Source organism: Coregonus clupeaformis, chromosome 29 (genome assembly GCF_020615455.1).
Source record: "Coregonus clupeaformis isolate EN_2021a chromosome 29, ASM2061545v1, whole genome shotgun sequence".
NCBI classification, from domain to species: Eukaryota; Metazoa; Chordata; class Actinopteri; order Salmoniformes; family Salmonidae; genus Coregonus; species Coregonus clupeaformis.
The window spans coordinates 26,648,234-26,667,842 of record NC_059220.1 but is presented as its reverse complement, the minus strand read 5'-3'; positions in this window follow the sequence as shown (position 1 = coordinate 26,667,842).

Sequence of the window (19,609 nt, the reverse complement as noted above, 5' to 3'; positions counted from 1 at the left end):
GGTTAGGGGAAGGGTTAGCTAACATGTTAAGTAATTAGCGAAAATGCTAAAGTTATCCGTAACGAGATTCAAACACACTACCTTTGGGTTGCTAGACGGTTGCGTTATACGGCCACCCATCCTCTCCATCCAACCTCCCGTCTATTGTTTCTTTCTTAAGGAACCTACTGTCTTTATCTGGGATTGAAATGCACAGTGTACAAAATCGTATACTGCACACGAAAAAATTGCCTGTCACAAATTTCCAATAAGCAATTTGTGTCTATTTCACAATAATCTGTGATACTGGGTTGGGTGTTCAGTAGCAGTGTTTCCTCATACCCAGTATCCATACAGGCTCTTGCTGAAAGACAGTGAGTGTCTTTCCAGGTAAGGAGGCAGCAGATAAAGAGCTGATAGTGCCTCCTAGCAGAAGCCAGTCCAGTTCAGTGGGTGCAACGTTTTTATGGAGACAGTTGGCTGGGCGCCAGTTCAGAGACGTCTGGCTGCCTTGTTAGTGTGAGTGTGTGCCTCACCTTGATAACAGAAGTGTGGCTGGGATGGGGCAGGGGGAGAGAAAAACAAGCACACCAGAGGTGGGGTTTGGGGCTCTGCATGTACGTGTGTACGGTTCTGGGTCTGCGTGTGCAGGCTCACGCAATGGATCCCTCCTAACAGTAACAACTGCAAAAACATTGGGGGAAAGTGTTAAACATTTTCCCCAGCTCAGGTTTCACAACAGCAGACCAAGCCCTTGCTCTCTCTTGACTTCCCTCCCCCACTCATACTTTTTACCTTCTTTTTTCCATGCTCCCCCTTCTCTTCCCTCCCCCTTCTCTCTCATATACACACTCCCTCCTCCCCCTCCTCTCTGTGCTGGCTGTTGTTGACTGACTGACAGTGCTGATTTACTCCAGGCTTGGACGGCTGCCAGCTCATCTCAAACAATTGCACGAGTTGCAGGGCCTGCAGAGCCAAGTTCTGATGGCAATAAACAAAGTAGTAGACTGGTTCTCTTGCGCTCTCTGTACTTCTAACCCCCAGCAGGCCCCATGTGGCCAGCAGCTGTGGACAGATCCCACAGACTCCAGCGCCAAGCCCAGAGCTCTGGACATCGCCAGCACCATCTTCATCATCTGTGCAATGGACATATTTAGACATCATAGTTGCACACTGTATATCGTTCTGTTACATAAGTGCCAAACTCTTATAAGGAAAGTGCTGGCCTCTTAGTTTTTCACACTGTAATGAAGTGTGTGTATGTGTATGATGCATAAATTGATTATTACACACAGGTGAGCAGAGCGTATGACATAACCTCTCTCTCTCTAAAGCCGTGGTCATATTGGCAGTTTGAAGTGACTCAAATCCAAATTTTTTGCATATCCGATTTGAGTCTGTTCTTTTTCTTGCAGTCTGAACAGCCAAAAAGCATATGGAATCAGATATTTCAAGCCACATTTCAAACCTCCTTCGTAGGTGATTTGAAGTCAGATACAAATCTGATTCCTGGCCATGCGACTTGTCTGAATGGTCAAATCTGATTTATTTGCCCTCAAGCGGTTTTTAGACTGTTATTTTGCATATCTTGTTGCTTGCTAGCTACTCTGTTGACAGTTTGACAAGAACATGTGGTAGCTAACTAGCTTGCTAATTGTTTACAAACAAATTAGTGAATGTGCCAGAAAGTTAAACAGCTACCTAGCTAACTAGTTGACTGCTATGGCTAGCCAAAAAGGACTTGCTTTGAAAGTTGGATAATCTTATCCTTCAAGGCTTTAAAAGGGTCCTTACACTATGATTTTGAACATTCAAAGCAACTGGTAAACATCCATGGCAGGCATTGTTGTCACCTTAGATTGCTACATGGTCCTCTGTAGCTCAATTGGTAGAGCATGGTGCTTGTAACGCCAGGGTAGTGGGTTCGATCCCCGGGACCACCCATACGTAAAAATGTATGCACACATGACTGTAAGTCGCTTTGGATAAACACGTCTGCTAAATGGCATATTATATATTATATTATTACATAACGTCTGATTGATAGGAAACAGGAACACCACCACCAATCAGCCTACACCACTGCGCACACACTCGTCATTACTATGACAACTAGCGTAGCCATGTCAGCAAATGACTTCTGTCTGAACACACAAAAATCTGATTTGGTCACTTGTAACTTGTTGTTTGGACAGTCAGTATTCCAAAACAGATTTGAAAAACAAAACAGATTTGAGCATTAAGGCCTGCAGTGTGAACAAGGCTTAACTGTCTCTCACGAGACGCTGATTTAAGGGAGAGAAATTAAATGAGAATTGTCAATCTGAGAGGTCAGTCAGGTGCAGTCACTGCCTTGAAGCATTAAAGGGAAATTTCAAAAATTTTCAACTTCATATTTATCGTCATCATCGTAGGCAATGCATACTCATAATTGGGTAAAATCACATGATACACACCAATGATGTCATTAGAAATACTTATCTATCTTTTTTCCCACAAAACATACAGTACCAGTCCAAAATTTGGACACACCTACTAATTCAAGGGTTTTTCTTTATTTTTACTATTTTCTACATTGTAGAAAAATAGTGAAGACATCAAAACTATGAAATAACTCATATGGAATCATGTAGTAACCAAAAACGTGTTCAACAAATCAAAATATATTTTATATTTGAGATTCTTCAAAGTAGCCGCCCTTTGCCTTGATGACAGCTTTGCACACTCTCAGCATTCTCTCAACCAGCTTCATGAGGTAGTCACCTGGAATGCATTTCAATTAACAGGTGTGCCATGTTAAAAGATAATTTGTGGAATTTCTTTCCTTCTTAATGCGTTTCAGCCGATCAGTTGTGTTGTGACAAGGTAGGGGTGGTATACAGAATATAGCCCTATTTGGTAAAAGACCAAGTCCATATTATGGCAAGAACAGATCAAATAAGCAAAGAGAAACGACAGTCCATCATTACTTTAAGACATGAAGGTCAGTCAATCTGGAAAATTTCAAGAACTTTGAAAGTGCAGTCGCAAAAAACTTCAAGCATTATGAGGATAAATTCATTAGAGTTAACTGCACCTCAGATTGCAGCCCAAATAAATGCTCCACAGAGTTCAAGTAACAGACACATCTCAACACCAACTGTTCAGAGGAGACTGCGTTAATCAGGCCTTCATGGTCGAATTGCTGCAAAGAAACCACTACTAAAGGACACCAATAATAAGAAGAGACCTGCTTGGGCCAAGAAACATGAGCAATGGACATTAGACTGGTGGAAATGTGTCCTTTGGTCTGCAGTCCAAATTGGAGATTTTTGGATCCAACCGCCTTGTCTTTGTGAGACGCAGAGTAGGTGAACTGATGATCTCTGCATGTGTATTTCCCACCATAAAGCATGAAGGAGGAGGTGTTATGGTGTGGGGGTGCTTTGCTGGTGACACTGTCTGTGATTTATTTAGAATTCAAGGCACACTTAACCAGCATGGCTACCACAGCATTCTGCAGCGATACGCCATCCCATCTGGTTTGGGATAGTGGGACCATCATTTGTTTTTCAACAGGACAATGACCCAACACACCTCCAGACTGTGTAAGGGCTATTTAACCAAGAAGGAGAGTGATGGAGTGCTCCATCAGATGACCTGGCCTCCATAATCCCCTGACCTCCACCCAATTGAGATGGTTTGGGATGAGTCGGACCGCAGAGTGAAGGAAAAGCAGCCAGCAAGTGCTCAGTAAATGTGGGAACTCCTTCAAGACTGTTGGAAAAGCATTCCAGGTGAAGCTGGTTGAGAGAATGCCAAGAGTGTGCAAAGCTGTCATCAAGGCAAAGGGTGGCTATTTGAAGAATCTCAAATATAAAATATGTTTTTATTTGTTTAACACTTTTTTTGTGTACTACATGATTCCATATGTGTTATTTCATAGTTTTGATGTCTTCACTATTATTCTACAATGTAAAGAATAAAGAAAAACCCTTGAATGAGTAGGTGTGTCCAAACTTTTGACTGGTAGTGTAGAAACACGCCATTTTCACGTGTTGATGTTGGGGTGGTGCTGGAGATGATAAATATGAAGTCGAGAATGTTTGAAATGTTCCTTTCAGTCTTAGAATGCGACCAGACAGACGGCTGCCATCCCGTCCCCACTGTCATTCATTCACACGCTGAGGTCACAGTGCCGGCCATCACAGCCAATCAACAGGCTCCTCCCAAATGCTGAGGGCTGGCATTATTACCCAGTGGACATGTGTAAACTCCTGAACCCAGACTCTTTTAAGAGAGAACACAGAGACATCTGGAGCTGGAAGCCACCTGGGATGGGCTCAGACTCCCATGATCCTCTCTGAGCTGGCTGCTCATCATTAACCTGATGACACCACTGTACCATGGGAACACATGAATACATTCCTCAATATAAACAAAACAACAAGTGCACTATATCTCATTAATTAACCTTTGGGGAACAGTTATGTTTCTTGTATGAAGGTTATCATCACAGTAGCACTCCTACAATTACATTATTATTTTCAAAATCATAAATTTTGACTTCTTGTACTTTCGATATTGACTTTGTTAAATGTACTGAAAATAACCTGCCATGGAACCCCAGCTGAATTCACTTGGGAAACACAGCAAAACAAAACAAAAACAGACACTCAAAAGAACAGATTTCCTCATAAATTATTCCCTTCGAAGACAGTCAGATGCATTTCAAGTAGAAGCAGAGATAAGTGTGAGTAGGAAAACAAATTGTGAATTTAATTAACATTAAATGTGTAACATTTGTTTTTGACAATTTATTTTGGTGACTGCCATGCCCATGATTTACTAGATTGCTGTAGTGAATTTTACCATGGTATCTGATTGTCATAATACTTGACTATATACTGTGTAGACTACCTGATACTAACTCCATGAGATGTGAGTAACTTGGATATTAACCTCTCTGTCTGATCCTATTGGAGATACCTTTCTGTTGGCTTGCTCACAAATGAGCTCCTTAATAAAGGTTAGGCAATAGTCTTCCAGTTTGCTGCATCTCACGCACGGACTTGAAGCCTCAGACACAACAGGAAGCCAAAAGATAATTGCTGATTTAGTCATCAGTCTTCCAGTGGGCTGATGTGCAAAACCTCCACCTCCCCAGTTTGCTAACATTTATACACATAACAAACATGTTATGTAGGTCAGGTGTCCAATGCATTGCAGATTACTCCATGGAGACTGGGTTGTATGGGCTCCTATGTGTTTGATTGTGGTGCTGTGCCATGCAGTGCTGTGGTGTAGTATGCTGTGGTGTGGTATGGTGTGGTGTAGTATGGTGTGGTATAGTATGGAGTGGTATAGTATGGTGTGGTGTAGTATAGTGTGGTGTAGTATAGTGTGGTGTAGTATGCTGTAGTGTAGTATGGTGTGGTGTAGTATGGTGTTGTATAGTATGCTGTGGTGTAGTATGCTGTGGTGTAGTATGCTGTGGTGTAGTATGGTGTGGTGTAGTATGGTGTGGTATAGTATGCTGTGGTATAGTATAGTATGGTGTGGTATGGTATGGTGTGATATAGTATGGTGTGGTGTAGTATGTTGTGGTGTAGTATGGTGTGGTGTAGTATGGTGTGGTGTAGTATGGTGTGGTATAGTATGGTGTGGTATAGTATGGTGTGGTGTGGTATAGTATGGTGTGGTGTGGTATAGTATGGTGTGGTATAGTATGGTGTGGTGTAGTATGGTGTGGTGAAGTACGGTGTGGTATAATATGGTGTGGTGAAGTACGGTGTGGTATAGTATGGTGTGGTATAGTATGGTGTGGTGTAGTATGCTGTGGTGTAGTATGGTATGGTGTGGTGTAGTATGGTGTGGTGTAGTATGGTGTGGTGTAGTATGGTGTGGTGTGGTGTGGTATAGTATGGTGTGGTGTGGTATAGTATGGTGTGGTATAGTATGATGGTATGGTGTGGTATAGTATGGTGAGGTGTAGTATGCTGTGGTGTAGTATGGTGTGGTGTAGTATGCTGTGGTGTAGTATGGTGTGGTATAGTATAGTATGGTGTGGTATGGTATGGCGTGGTATAGTATGGTGTGGTGTAGTATGTTGTGGTGTAGTATGGTGTGGTATAGTATGGTGTGGTATAGTATGGTTTGGTGTGGTGTGGTATAGTATGGTGTGGTGTAGAATGGTTAGTATAGTATGGTGTGGTGTAGTATGGTGCGGTGTAGTATGGTGTGGTGTAGTATGGTGTGGTTTAGTATAGTATGGTGTGGTGTGGTATGTTATGGTGTGGTATAGTATGGTGTGGTGTAGTATGTTGTGGTGTAGTATGGTGTGGTGTAGTATGGTGTGGTATAGTATGGTGTGGTATAGTATGGTGTGGTGTGGTATAGTATGGTGTGGTGTGGTATAGTATGGTGTGGTATAGTATGGTGTGGTGTAGTATGGTGTGGTGAAGTACGGTGTGGTATAGTATGGTGTGGTGAAGTATGGTGTGGTATAGTATGGTGTGGTATAGTATGGTGTGGTGTAGTATGCTGTGGTGTAGTATAGTGTGGTGTAGTATGGTATGGTGTAGTATGGTGTGGTGTAGTATGGTGTGGTGTAGTATGGTGTGGTGTAGTATGGTGTGGTGTGGTATAGTATGGTGTGGTATAGTATGGTGTGGTGAAGTACGGTGTGGTATAGTATGGTGTGATGAAGTACGGTGTGTTATAGTATGGTGTGGTATGGTGTGGTATAGTATGGTGTGGTGTAGTATGGTATGGTGTAGTATGGTGTGGTGTAGTATGGTGTGGTGTAGTATGGTGTGGTATAGTATGCTGTGGTGTAGTATGCTGTGGTGTAGTATGGTGTGGTGTAGTATGGTGTGGTATAGTATGCTTTGGTATAGTATAGTATGGTGTGGTATGGTATGGTGGGATATAGTATGGTGTGGTGTAGTATGTTGTGGTGTAGTATGGTGTGGTGTAGTATGGTGTGGTATAGTATGGTGTGGTATAGTATGGTGTGGTGTGGTATAGTATGGTGTGGTGTGGTATAGTATGGTGTGGTATAGTATGGTGTGGTGTAGTATGGTGTGGTGAAGTACGGTGTGGTATAGTATGGTGTGGTGAAGTATGGTGTGGTATAGTATGGTGTGGTATAGTATGGTGTGGTGTAGTATGTTGTAGTGTAGTATAGTGTGGTGTAGTATGGTATGGTGTAGTATGGTGTGGTGTGGTGTAGTATGGTAAGGTGTGGTGTAGTATGGTGTGGTGTAGTATGGTGTGGTGTAGTATGGTGTGGTGTGGTATAGTATGGTGTGGTGAAGTACAGTGTGGTATAGTATGGTGTGGTGAAGTACGGTGTGTTATAGTATGGTGTGGTACGGTGTGGTATAGTATGGTGTGGTGTAGTATAGTATAGTGTGGTGTAGTATGGTATGGTGTAGTATGGTGTGGTGTAGTATGGTGTGGTGTAGTATGGTGTGGTGTATTATGCTGTGGTGTAGTATGGTGTGGTGTAGTATGGTGTGGTATAGTATGGTGTGGTGTAGTATAGTGTGGTGTAGTATAGTGTGGTGTAGTATGCTGTGGTGTAGTATGCTGTGGTGTAGTATGGTGTGGTATAGTATGGTGTGGTGTAGTATGCTGTGGTGTAGTATGCTGTGGTGTGGTGCGGGCGGGTCCTGCTCTCCAAACGGTTGCGATGCCGGAGAGAGACAGCGGTGAGTCTGTGGTTTGGACAGACGGAGCATCATGACCACTGAGACTCTCGATGTGAGCCAGAACAGAACAAAACAGGCAGACGGATGGGTGTGTCACCTCAACTGTAGTCCACTCATAGGGGCCTTCTTTCATGTTTCATCACATGATATGTCTTCTCAGCCACAAGGACGGCATAAGACGCTTAGACCTGACGGAGAGAATATTACCTGGCAGAGGAGTTTTTCAGATAGAAGTAGAACTAAAGGTAGGACTACAAGCAGGACTATAAGCAGGACTACAAGCAGGACTTCCCTATAGGAATGTTTAACCACTGTATGGCTTTGAGTTTCTTATTCTTATATCAATGTTGTTTATAGAGAGTAATGTGTTCCTGATAAAAACACGGTCTGGAGCTGTTTTCAAGGTTTCTTGGGAAAAGCTGTAAATGCTGATCCAGAGAGAAAATAGATAACACGCAATGTTATGTCCCATAAATAAAACTATTCTAAGGTTTTAGCGATAACAATAGGCATAACACCATTGTTCTGGCCCAGTTTCACCTGTGATAATTCTCTCTTTTTGACAAGATCACAGCGCGTCTGATAAGCTCTCCAGCACATTCGATAAAGCTGTAGTCCTTTTAAAACAATAAGATTGTGTTATCCTGGGTTCTGTCTGTCTCTCCACACTGTGCCTGTGCAGTATCCCCTAATGGGTTTAGCTCATAATCAAAGAGATTACCAGCATTACGCTTGATAAATCCAGTCATGGACATGATAAAGAAAGAGCATAGCATCTAATCTGCACTGAGTCACACCCTGCTGGTTCTAACATGGGACCACAGCTCTAATCTGGCTATTGACAGAAGGATTTCATTGTGGGAAAAATTACATCAGTTCCCATGCAGTGTTTGCAGTCAGAGGGGGTAAACAGACACACAGATTTAGGTATGTCAGTATGTCATCCTGAATGCAGTTTCATGATAGAAGGACCCCACAGAGATCAATGCAAAGATGCCACAATCAGGAGACTCAGATGTCCACCTGCCTACAGGACAGATAAGGCTTCATGTAGGCCTCAGTACCACAAGAAGTCAATGGTGATTACTTTATTGAATCTGTGTCATACACCATACAGATAACCAACATACAGACCAGGCCACACACAACATTGATAATCCCATTATTCATCATTCTAGTTACATAGATTAAAGAACCCATACCACTCACCAGGAGGGCAACTCTGGGTTGGGCCCTGTGTCCATTGTAACAATCTGTCTAAGCGTGACAATGTTTTGTCACATTTCATAGCACTTTACTATCACATTGCCTTTCATTTCGTATGACTGACTCTGCTCACTCTCATTGTATCAGCTTTCATGGCTGTCTCAGACTACTCATTCAGACCTGTTGTTTTCGCAGAAACATATAGATTGTCAAGAGCGTTCCACTTCAGTAAAGACAGAGCAAACATACAGGGATGAATAAACTGTTCTCTCAGGGTCCTACAATGCCTCCACTGGCACAGAGGGTTTGGCAATTAGACTGTGACTGTTGCTGGCAGAAGTCCAGCGTCACAGCCAGAGGAAAGGGGTAATGGTTGTACACCCTGAGACCTCCCCACCCCCACCCCTATTGAATGCCCAATGGTCCCTTTTGACAAGTTTGCTCCAAAGCAGCCCCCCACTATCCCACAACCCCCCTCAACCTCTCCTTTCTCTCCTGTTATGGTTTTTATGGGTCTGAGTCAGTCAGGGTCCAGGCCAGGGGGCTTGTTTACCAGTTGGGTTGTGGGGGAGGGGGAGGGGTAATTACAATGGTGGGGAAAACAAACAGAGGATGGAGAGAGAGAGAGAGAAGCAGGACTTGGCTGGTGGTCACATGGGTCTGATTATGTATTTGTTATTGGCCTGATTGGAGCCGATGTTTCCGTTGCTGCAGGATGTTTGGACGGAAAGGTGCAGACAACAAACACATGCTTCAACGCTGTAACATGCAGAGTCATTACCGAGGAGGTAATGACATAAAGAATATAAATATGCATGATATGAAAAGTTTCTGCTAATGCAATGCACCATTGAGAGCATCCTGTTGGGCTGTATCAGCGCCTGGTACGGCAATTGCACCGCCCGCAACCGCAGGGCTTTCCAGAGGGGCACACTGCCTGCCCTCCAGGACACCTACAGCACCCGATGTCACAGGAAGGCCAAAAAAATCATCAAGGACATCAACCACCCGAACCACGGCCTGTTCACCCCGCTATCATCCAGAAGGTGAGGTCAGTACAGGTGCATCCAAACTGTGACCGAGAGACTGAAAAATTGCTTCCATCTCAAGGCCATCAGACTGTTAAATAGCCATCACTAGCCGGCCTCCACCCAGTACCCTGCCCTGAACTTAGTCACTGTCACTAGCCGGCTACCAGCCGGTCACTCAACCCTGCACCTTAGAGGCTGCTGCCCTATGTACATAGACATGAAATCACTGGTCACTTTAATAATGGAACACTGGTCACTTTACATATTTTGCATTACTCATCTCATATGTATATACTGTATTCTATTCTACTGTATCTTAGTCTATGCCGCTCCGACATTGCTCGTCCAAATATTTATATATTCTTAATTCCATTCCTTTACTTTAGATTTGTATGTTTTGTGTGTATTGTTGTGAAATTGTTTGATATTACTTGTTAGATATTACTGCACTGCTGGAGCTAGGAACACAAGCATTTCACTACACCCGCAATAACATCTGCTAAATATGTGTATGAGACCAATAACATTTGATTTGATTTGATTTGATTTAAAGGATAGAAAGTGCAATCTGTAAAAGGTTAGCTTAGTGTTAAGAGGAGGAGCAGCGAGCAGAACAGGAGTGTGAGCAGTTTGGCCCACTGTGATAGGTTTGGCATGCGTGCTGTTGGCTCCGTGCTCCATCTCAATTCAATTCAATTCAAAGGACTTTATTGGCATGGGAAACATATGTTTACATTGCCAAAGCAAGTGAAATAGATAATAAACAAAAGTGAAATAAATAATCAAAAATGAACAGTAAACATTACACTCACAAAAGTTCTGAAGGAATAAAGATATTTCAAATGTCATATTATGGCCATATACAGTGTTGTAACGATGTGCAAACAGTAAAGGACAAAAGGGAAAATAAATTAACATAAATAAATCTCTCTCTCTGTCAGGCTCTTACCTATAGGACCGCAGGCCTGTGTGAACTCAGGCTGAACCGGCCTAGCCTGCAAGGGTTTTATGATCTACGTATCATGGTCAGTCACCCCAAACCAGCTCTGGTTGGCAGAGTGGCGTCAAGTGGTTAGCAACACAAGACCAACTACCCAGATACAATCTTGAACTCTTGAACCTATCGCAAATATACAGTCGGTGAGAGTGTATTATCGCTCAAGCCCTCTCTCTCTCTCTCTCTCTCTCTCTCTCTCTCTCTCTCTCTCTCTCTCTCTCTCTCTCTCGCTCTCTCTCTCTTTCTCTCGCTCTAGCTCTCTCTCTCTCTTTCTTTGTTTCTCTGTCTATCTCAGCAACTAAACTTGGCACAAAAGTAGAATAAGGTTGTGATTAGATAGGTTGTGCCTATAAAGTGGCGTTTGTTTATCAACACAACACTTACCAAGAAAATGAGATTATTTATTGACAGTGATAGGGAGAGCCTGGATATTGTCCTCCCAGTTCCGCTCAGTATAACTCTGTTTTCCCTTGGGGAGAGGTGACAATGTTAGGGGGTTGGGAGGGCCTCCCCGTGCTCTAACACACCCCTAAGAACAGTCAGAGTCACAAGTGGAGAACAAGAATGAAATCCCCTCGCTCCCAACGCCCCCTCCATTTTGGCTGACCTCAGAGGTCATCAGCCAGGCAGTGACCCCTGCTAACCCAGGTTCAACTTAGATTTTTTTTGTGTGTGTCAGTAAATAGGTTGATTGTAGACAGAGTGGAAGGGTTTTGAATTATATGTTTCTCCTTTGTGAAAAAACTTGGAAACAAATCACTTTCCTCTGAAAACAAAAAGGAACTTTTCGAATTATTACGCTGCATTAAAAATCGACCCTGACCATCTCTAGTCTACAGTCGTGGTCAAAAGTTTTGAGAATGACACAAATACTAATTTTCACAAAGTCTGCTGCCTCAATTTTGATGATGGCAATTTGCATATACTCCAGAATGTCATGAAGAGTGATCAGATGAATTGCAATTAATTGCAAAGTCCCTCTTTACCATGAAAATGAACTTAATCCCAAAAAAACATTTCCACTGCATTTCAGCACTGCCACAAAAGGACCAGCTGCCATCATGTCAGTGATTCTCTCGTTAACACAGGTGAGAGTGTTGACGAGGACAAGGCTGGAGATCACTCTGTCCTGCTGATTGAGTTAGAATAACAGACTGGAAGCTTTAAAAGGAGGGTGGTGCTTGAAATCATTGTTCTTCCTCTGTTAACCATGATTACCTGCAAGGAAACACGTGCCGTCATCATTGCTTTGCACAAAAAGGGCTTCACAGGCAAGGATATTGCTGCTAGTAAGATTGCACCTAAATCAACCATTTATCAGATCATCAAGAACTTCAAGGAGAGAGGTTCAATTGTTGTGAAGAAGGTGTCAGGGTGCCCAAGAAAGTCCAGCAAGCGCCAGGACCATCTCCTAAAGTTGATTCAGCTGCGGGATCGGGGCACCACCAGTGCAGAGCTTGCTCAGGAATGGCAGCAGGCAGGTGTGAGTGCATCTGCACGCACAGTGAGGCGAAGACTTTTGGAGAATGGACTGGTGTCATGAAGGGCAGCAAAGAAGCCACTTCTCTCCAGGAAAAACATCAGGGACAGACTGATATTCTGCAAAAGGTACAGGGATTGGACTGCTGAGGACTGGGGTAAAGTCATTTTCTCTGATGAATCCCCTTTCCGATTGTTTGGGGCATTCGGAAAACACCTTGTCCGGAGAAGACAAGGTGAGCGCTACCATCAGTCCTGTGTCATGCCAACAGTAAAGCATCCTGAGACCATTCATGTGTGGGGTTGCTTCTCAGCCAAGGGAGTGGGCTCACTCACAATTTTGCCTAAGAACACAGCCATGAATAAAGAATGGTACCAACACATCCTCCGAGAGCAACTTCTCCCAACCATCCAATAACAGTTTGGTGAAGACCAATGCCTTTTCCAGCATGATGGAGCACCTTGCCATAAGGCAAAAGTCATAACTAAGTGGCTCGGGGAACAAAACATTGACATTTTGGGTCCATGGCCAGGAAACTCCCCAGACCTTAATCCCATTGAGAACTTGTGGTGGGTGGACAAACAAAAACCCACAAATTCTGACAAACTCCAAGCATTGATTATGCAAGAATGGGCTGCCATCAGTCAGGATGTGGACCAGAAGTTAATTGACAGCATGCCAGGGCGGATTGCAGAGGTCTTGAAAAAGATGGGTCAACACCGCAAATATTGACTCTTTGCATAAACTTAATGTAATTGTCAATAAAAGCCTTTGACACTTATGGAATGCTTGTAATTATACTTCAGTATACCATAGTAACATCTGACAAAAATATCTCATAACACTGAAGCAGCGAACTTTGTGAAGACCAATACTTGTGTCATTCTCCAAACTTTTGACCACGACTGTAGAGTAAATATAAAGGGCTGCCTTAGACTGTTCTCACTGGGCACACACTGGTTGAATCAATGTTGTTTCCACATAATTTCAATGAAATTACGTTAAACCAACGTGGAATACACATTGAATTTACATCTATGCACAGTGGGTTATCATGCATAGACTGTTATCATGCATTATCATCTCATCCTGTCTCATCCGCCCCTCTTTCCTCTCTCACACTAAATCACTTAACTCGGTTATAGAAGTCTGCTGTGAGAATCACTACACTATATCTAATTGAAATCACTCTGTTGACATTAAAAAGCATTAGAATGGCCCGACACAGTTGCAGACTAGAGAAGGCAGGCAGCATGGCCAGCCAGTCATACCTCTCTCTCTCTCTCTCTCTCTCTCTCTCTCTCTCTCTCTCTCTCTCTCTCTCTCTCTCTCTCAGTCTCTTTGCTTGTGGGAGTATTAATTAGATGTCATGCTGCAGCATTTGAATAATGATAGCTGCATGTAGCAGCTGGGCCTCTGAGACTGAGAAACAAGGAACTCTCTCTCTCTTTCTTTCTCTCTCTCACTCACTATGTTTTTGTCCTCCAACAACTCCACTCACGTGGTTCTCACACCCTGAAACCTCATGCTCTCAATCAGGCCCATGTGGTTTTGGAGCACTACAATGGCCTGGCCCATGCTATACACTCTCCAGACTGGAGCCTTGTTAGTATTGTTGCTAGGACAAGGCTGCTTGTGTTTGACTTGAAGTGGATCACCACTTTAAATCCACATCATCATCATTACTGATACAGCTGTAGTAAAGACTCATCTTGGCTGCACAAATACAGTATGTGTAATGGATTTGATGGATTAATTCAGAATATTGATGCATTTACGCTTTGAACATGTGGCTTTAGACCCATTGGTAAGCGTATTTTATGGATAGGGTAGCTATTTGGTACTCCTCTGAGGTCTATCAATAAAGGGTTAATGACATGACCTTTTATGACCTCAGAGTAGAGCATGCTTGGGATTCCCATACACAGAGTAGTAATCCAGCAGCACATTTTAAATACACAATCCCCAGCCTTGGCTCTGAAAGCCCCCACAGGGCCCCTTAGGGCCTCAGAAGAGGGGACACACATTACTTACTAGATAACACTCTTAAAACCCTCCACACAGCTACATGGGTTGTCATGCCTGTTAGTGAAGTGGCCATCTCACCTGGTAAACAGACTGTAGTTTGCCATGGGGTGGATTGTGTGTTATGTTGTTGTTTTGGATTCATGGAGTGGGATTAAAAAACATACACTCACTGCACCTGCACCCTTACCGATCACTGCACCTGTACACAGCCCATCTGAAATTAGCCCACCCAACTACCTCATCCCCATATTGTTATTTATTTTGCTAATTTGCACCCCAGTATCTCTATTTGCACATCATCTCTTGCACATCTATCATTCCAGTGTTAATACTAATTGTAATTATTTTGCACTATGGCCTATTTATTGCCTTACCTCTATAACTTGCTACATTTGAACACACTGTATATATATTTTCTGTTGTATTTTTGACTATATGTTTTGTTTTACCCCATATGTAACTCTATGTTGTTGTTTTTATCGCACTGCTTTGCTTTATCTTGGCCAGGTGTCACGGTATATTTGTGGATGTGGTGGTGAAGTCAGGCGCAGGACACAGCGGATAAGTCAAAACGACTTTACTGAGACTCAAAGACAATCCAAAATAAATGGCCTCGAAACACACAGGAGGCAAAGAATACGCGCAACGCGTAAACTACACTAAGCACAACATATACCGAAAAAGACAAACGACAATGCGGACAATAACACACAACTCCAAAACATAACACAGGGAAACTTATAGGTGACATAATCAGGACAGAATACGAAACAGGTGCACTAAACTAGACATGACCAAACAAACATCGAAACATCAAACGGTGGCAGCTAGTACTCCGGGGACGACGAACGCCGAAGCCTGCCCGAACAAGGAGGAGGAGCAGCCTCGGCAGTATTCGTGACAGTATCCCCCCCTTGACGCACGGCTCCAGCCGTGCGCCGACCCCGGCCTCGGGGATGGCCAGGAGGACGCGGAGCAGGGCGCGTGGGATGGTTACGATGGAACTCCGTCAGGAGGGAGGGATCTAAGATATCCCTCCTAGGCACCCAGCACCGTTCCTCCGGACCGTACCCCTCCCACTCCACGAGATATTATAGACCCCCCATCCGACGTCTCGAATCCACGATGGACCGGACTGAGTACGCCGGAGCCCCCTCGATGTCCAGTGGGGGCGGAGGAGTCTCTCTTATCTCACTGTCCTGGAGTGGACCAGCTACCACCGGCCTGAGGAGAGACACATGGAACGAGGGGTTAATGTGATAATCATTAGGCAGTTGTAACTTGTAGCATACCTCGTTCAATCTCCTCAGGACTTTAAATGGCCCCACAAACCGCCGACCCAGCTTCCGGCAGGGCAGGCGAAGGGGCAGGTTTCAAGTCGAGAGCCAGACTCGATCTCCAGGGGCGTATACTGGACCCTCACTGCGGTGGAGATCGGCGCTCGCCTTCTGTCTACGGATAGCCCGCTGCAGATGGACGTGTGCAGCGTTCCACGTCTCCTCCGAGCGCCGAAACCACTCATCCACCGCAGGAGCCTCGATCTGGCTCTGATGCCAAGGTGCCAGAACCGGCTGATACCCTAACACACACTGGAAAGGGGTCAGGTTAGTAGAGGAGTGGCGAAGAGAGTTCTGGGCAATCTCTGCCCAAGGGATATAACCCGATCACTCCTCCTGCCGGTCCTGGCAATACGATCTCAGAAACCTGCCCACATCCTGGTTCACTCTCTCCACCTGCCCATTACTCTCAGGGTGAAAACCCGAGGTAAGGCTAACCGAGACCCCCAAACGTTCCATGAACGCCCTCCAGACTCTAGAGGTGAATTGGGGACCTCGATCGGACACTATATCCTCGGGAACCCCCTGGTGCCGGAAGACGTGGGTAAACAAAGCCTCTGCGGTCTGTAGGGCAGTAGGGAGACCCGGCATTGGGATGAGACGACAGGCCTTAGAGAACCGATCCACAACGACCAGAATGGTGGTATTCCCCTGGGAGGGAGGTAGGTCAGTGACAAATTCTACCGAGAGGTGAGACCACGGCCGTTGTGGAACGGGCAGGGGCTGTAACTTCCCCCTGGGCAGGTGTCTAGGCGCCTTACACTGGGCGCACACTGAGCAGGAGGAGACATAAACCCTCACGTCCCTAGCCAATGTTGGCCACCAGTACTTAACACTAAGGCAGTGCACTGTCCGGCCAATACCTGGATGTCCAGAGGAGGGTGACGTGTGAGCCCAATATATGAGACGATCACGGATCTCGAGCGGCACGTACGTCCGCCCCACTGGACACTCTGGAGGAGTAGGGTCGGTGCGTAATGCCCGCTCGATTTCCGCATCGATCTCCCACACCACCGGTGCCACCAGACAAGACTCCGGCAGTATGGGAGTGGGCTCAATGGACCTCTCCTCTGTGTCATACCGCCGGGACAGGGCGTCTGCCTTACCGTTCTGGGACCCTGGGATGTAAGTAAGCTTAAAGACAAACCGGGTCAGAAACATGTTCCACCTAGCCTGACGAGGGTTCAGTCTCCTAGCTGCCCGGATGTACTCCAGGTTACGATGGTCAGTCAGAATGAGAAAAGGGTGTTGAGCCCCCTCAAGCCAATGCCTCCACACCTTTAGGGCCTGAACTACGGCTAGCAGCTCCCTGTCCCCTACGTCATCATTTCATTCCGCCGGGCTGAGCTTTTTAGAATAAAAAGCGCAGGGCCGGAGTTTAGGAGGCGTACCTGAGCGTTGAGACAATACTGCCCCAATACCGGCCTCTGACGCGTCCACCTCCACTTGGAACGCTAAAGCGGGGTCCGGATGCGCCAGCACCGGAGCCGAGGTGAACAGGTTCTTCAGTTTATCAAACGCCCTGTCCGCCTCAGCCGACCACTGCAAACGCACCGGGCCCCCCTTCAGCAGGGAAGTGATGGGAGCTGCCACCTGTCCAAAACCCCGGATAAACCTCCGGTAGTAATTGGCAAAACCACAAAACCGTTGCACCTCTTTAACAGTGGTTGGAGTCTGCCAATTACGCACGGCTGACACACGGTCAATCTCCATCTCCATCCCTGACGCGGACAACCGATGACCCAAGAAGGAGATGGACTCCTGGAAAAACAGACATTTCTCTGCCTTGACATACAAGTCATGCTCCAACAGCCTACCCAACACTCGGCGTACCAGGGCTACATGCTCAGCTCGTGTAGACGAGTACACTAGAATGTCGTCAATGTACACGACCACACCCTGCCCATGCAAGTCCCGGAAGATCTCGTCCACAAAGGATTGGAAGACTGAAGGAGCATTCATTAACCCATATGGCATGACGAGATACTCATAATGACCCGAGGTGGTACTAAATGGTGTCTTCCATTCATCTCCCTCCCTAATGCGCACCAAGTTGTAAGCGCTCCTGAGATCCAGTTTTGTGAAGAAACGCGCTCCGTGTAATGATTCCGTCATACTCGCAATCAGAGGAAGAGGATAACTGTATTTAACTGTGATCTGATTGAGATTACGGTAATCAATACATGGGCGCAACCCTCCATCCTTTTTCTTCACAAAAAAGAAACTCGAGGACACAGGGGAAGTGGAGGACCGTATGTATCCCTGTCTCAGAGACTCGGCTATGTATGTCTCCATAGCCGCCGTCTCCTCTTGAGACAAGGGATACACATGGCAAACGCGTCGCCCTAGTTTTGCTGAACACGAGTGCCAAATCCTCATACTCGGGGGGAATGTGCATTGCAGGAACCTGGTTCGGACTCTCCACCGTGGTCGCCCCTACGGAAACACCTAAACATCGCCCAACACACTGGTTAGACCACTCCTTGAGAGCCCTCTGTTGCCACGAAATGGTGGGATCATGGGCGATTAACCAAGGAAGCCCCAGTACCACGGGATACGCAGGAGAGTCGATCAGATACAACTGAATAATCTCTTCATGACCCCCCTGCGTCCTCATCTTAAGTGGCGCTGTGACCTCCCTAATCAACCCAGATCCCAGCGGACGGCTATCTAGGGCATGGATAGGGAAGGGTGCATCAACGGGTAGGAGGGAAATCCCTAACTTCACACAAAAATTACGATCAATGAAATTCCCAGCTGCGCCTGAATCGACTAGCGCCTTATGCTGGGACTGAGATGCAACCTGAGGAAATACTACAGGTATGCAAAAGTGAACAACAGAGAGCTCTGGGTGAGGTGGGCGCCTACTCACCTGGAATGACTCCCCAGTGCGCGACCTGCTGCCTCGAACCCCTGGAGACCCTCCCCAGCACCTAGCCGCAGTGTGTCCTCTACGGCCACAGTTGGTGCAGGGGACGGCCTCCCTCGGTATCTCCCTCCTCCGCTCTCTAGCGCCAGCACCCCCGAGCTCCATAGGGCTCGGCTCGGAGGTGCTGGGGGATGGAATGGACGGCCCCAACTCTGGATGTCCGCGGGTGGCCAGCAGGGTATCCAGACGGATTGACATGTCCACCAACTGGTCGAAGGTGAGATTGGTGTCCCTGCAGGCCAACTCTAGTCGAACGTCCTCACGCAGGCTACACCGATAGTGGTCGATGAGGGCCCTCTCATTCCACCCCGCATCCGCCGCTAGAGTCCGGAAATCCAGGGCAAACTCCTGTGCGCTCCTCTTCCCCTGTCGAAGGTGGAACAGATGCTCTCCCGCCGCTTTACCCTCAGGGGGATGATCGAACACAGCCCTGAAGTGGCGGGAGAACTCCACGTAGCTGATGGTGGCGGCGTCTATTCCCCTCCATTCGGCATTGGCCCACTACAACGCCTTGCCGGAGAGACAGGAGATGAGGGCGGAAACGCTCTCGTATCCCGAGGGCGCCGGGTGTATGGTTGCCAGGTAGAGCTCCACTTGAAGGAGGAACCCCTGACACCCGGCTGCGGTGCCATCATATGCCCTCGGGAGCGAGAGCCGAATGCCACTGGACTCCGGAGCTGGTATGGTGGGGCTGGCCGATGGTGGTGGTAAGGTAAGAGGAGGTGTGGGCAAACCTCCTCTCTCCCATCGGCGCAGGGTGTCCATGACCTCCTGCATGGCGGATCCGAGTTGCTGGATCCTGGCGTCCTGGTAGCTGACCCGATCCTCCAGCGACTCGGTTCCCGCCGCTGCTCCTGCTGACTCCATTGTAAAGGTGTGTTATTCTGTCACGGTATATTTGTGGATGTGGTGGTGAAGTCAGGCGCAG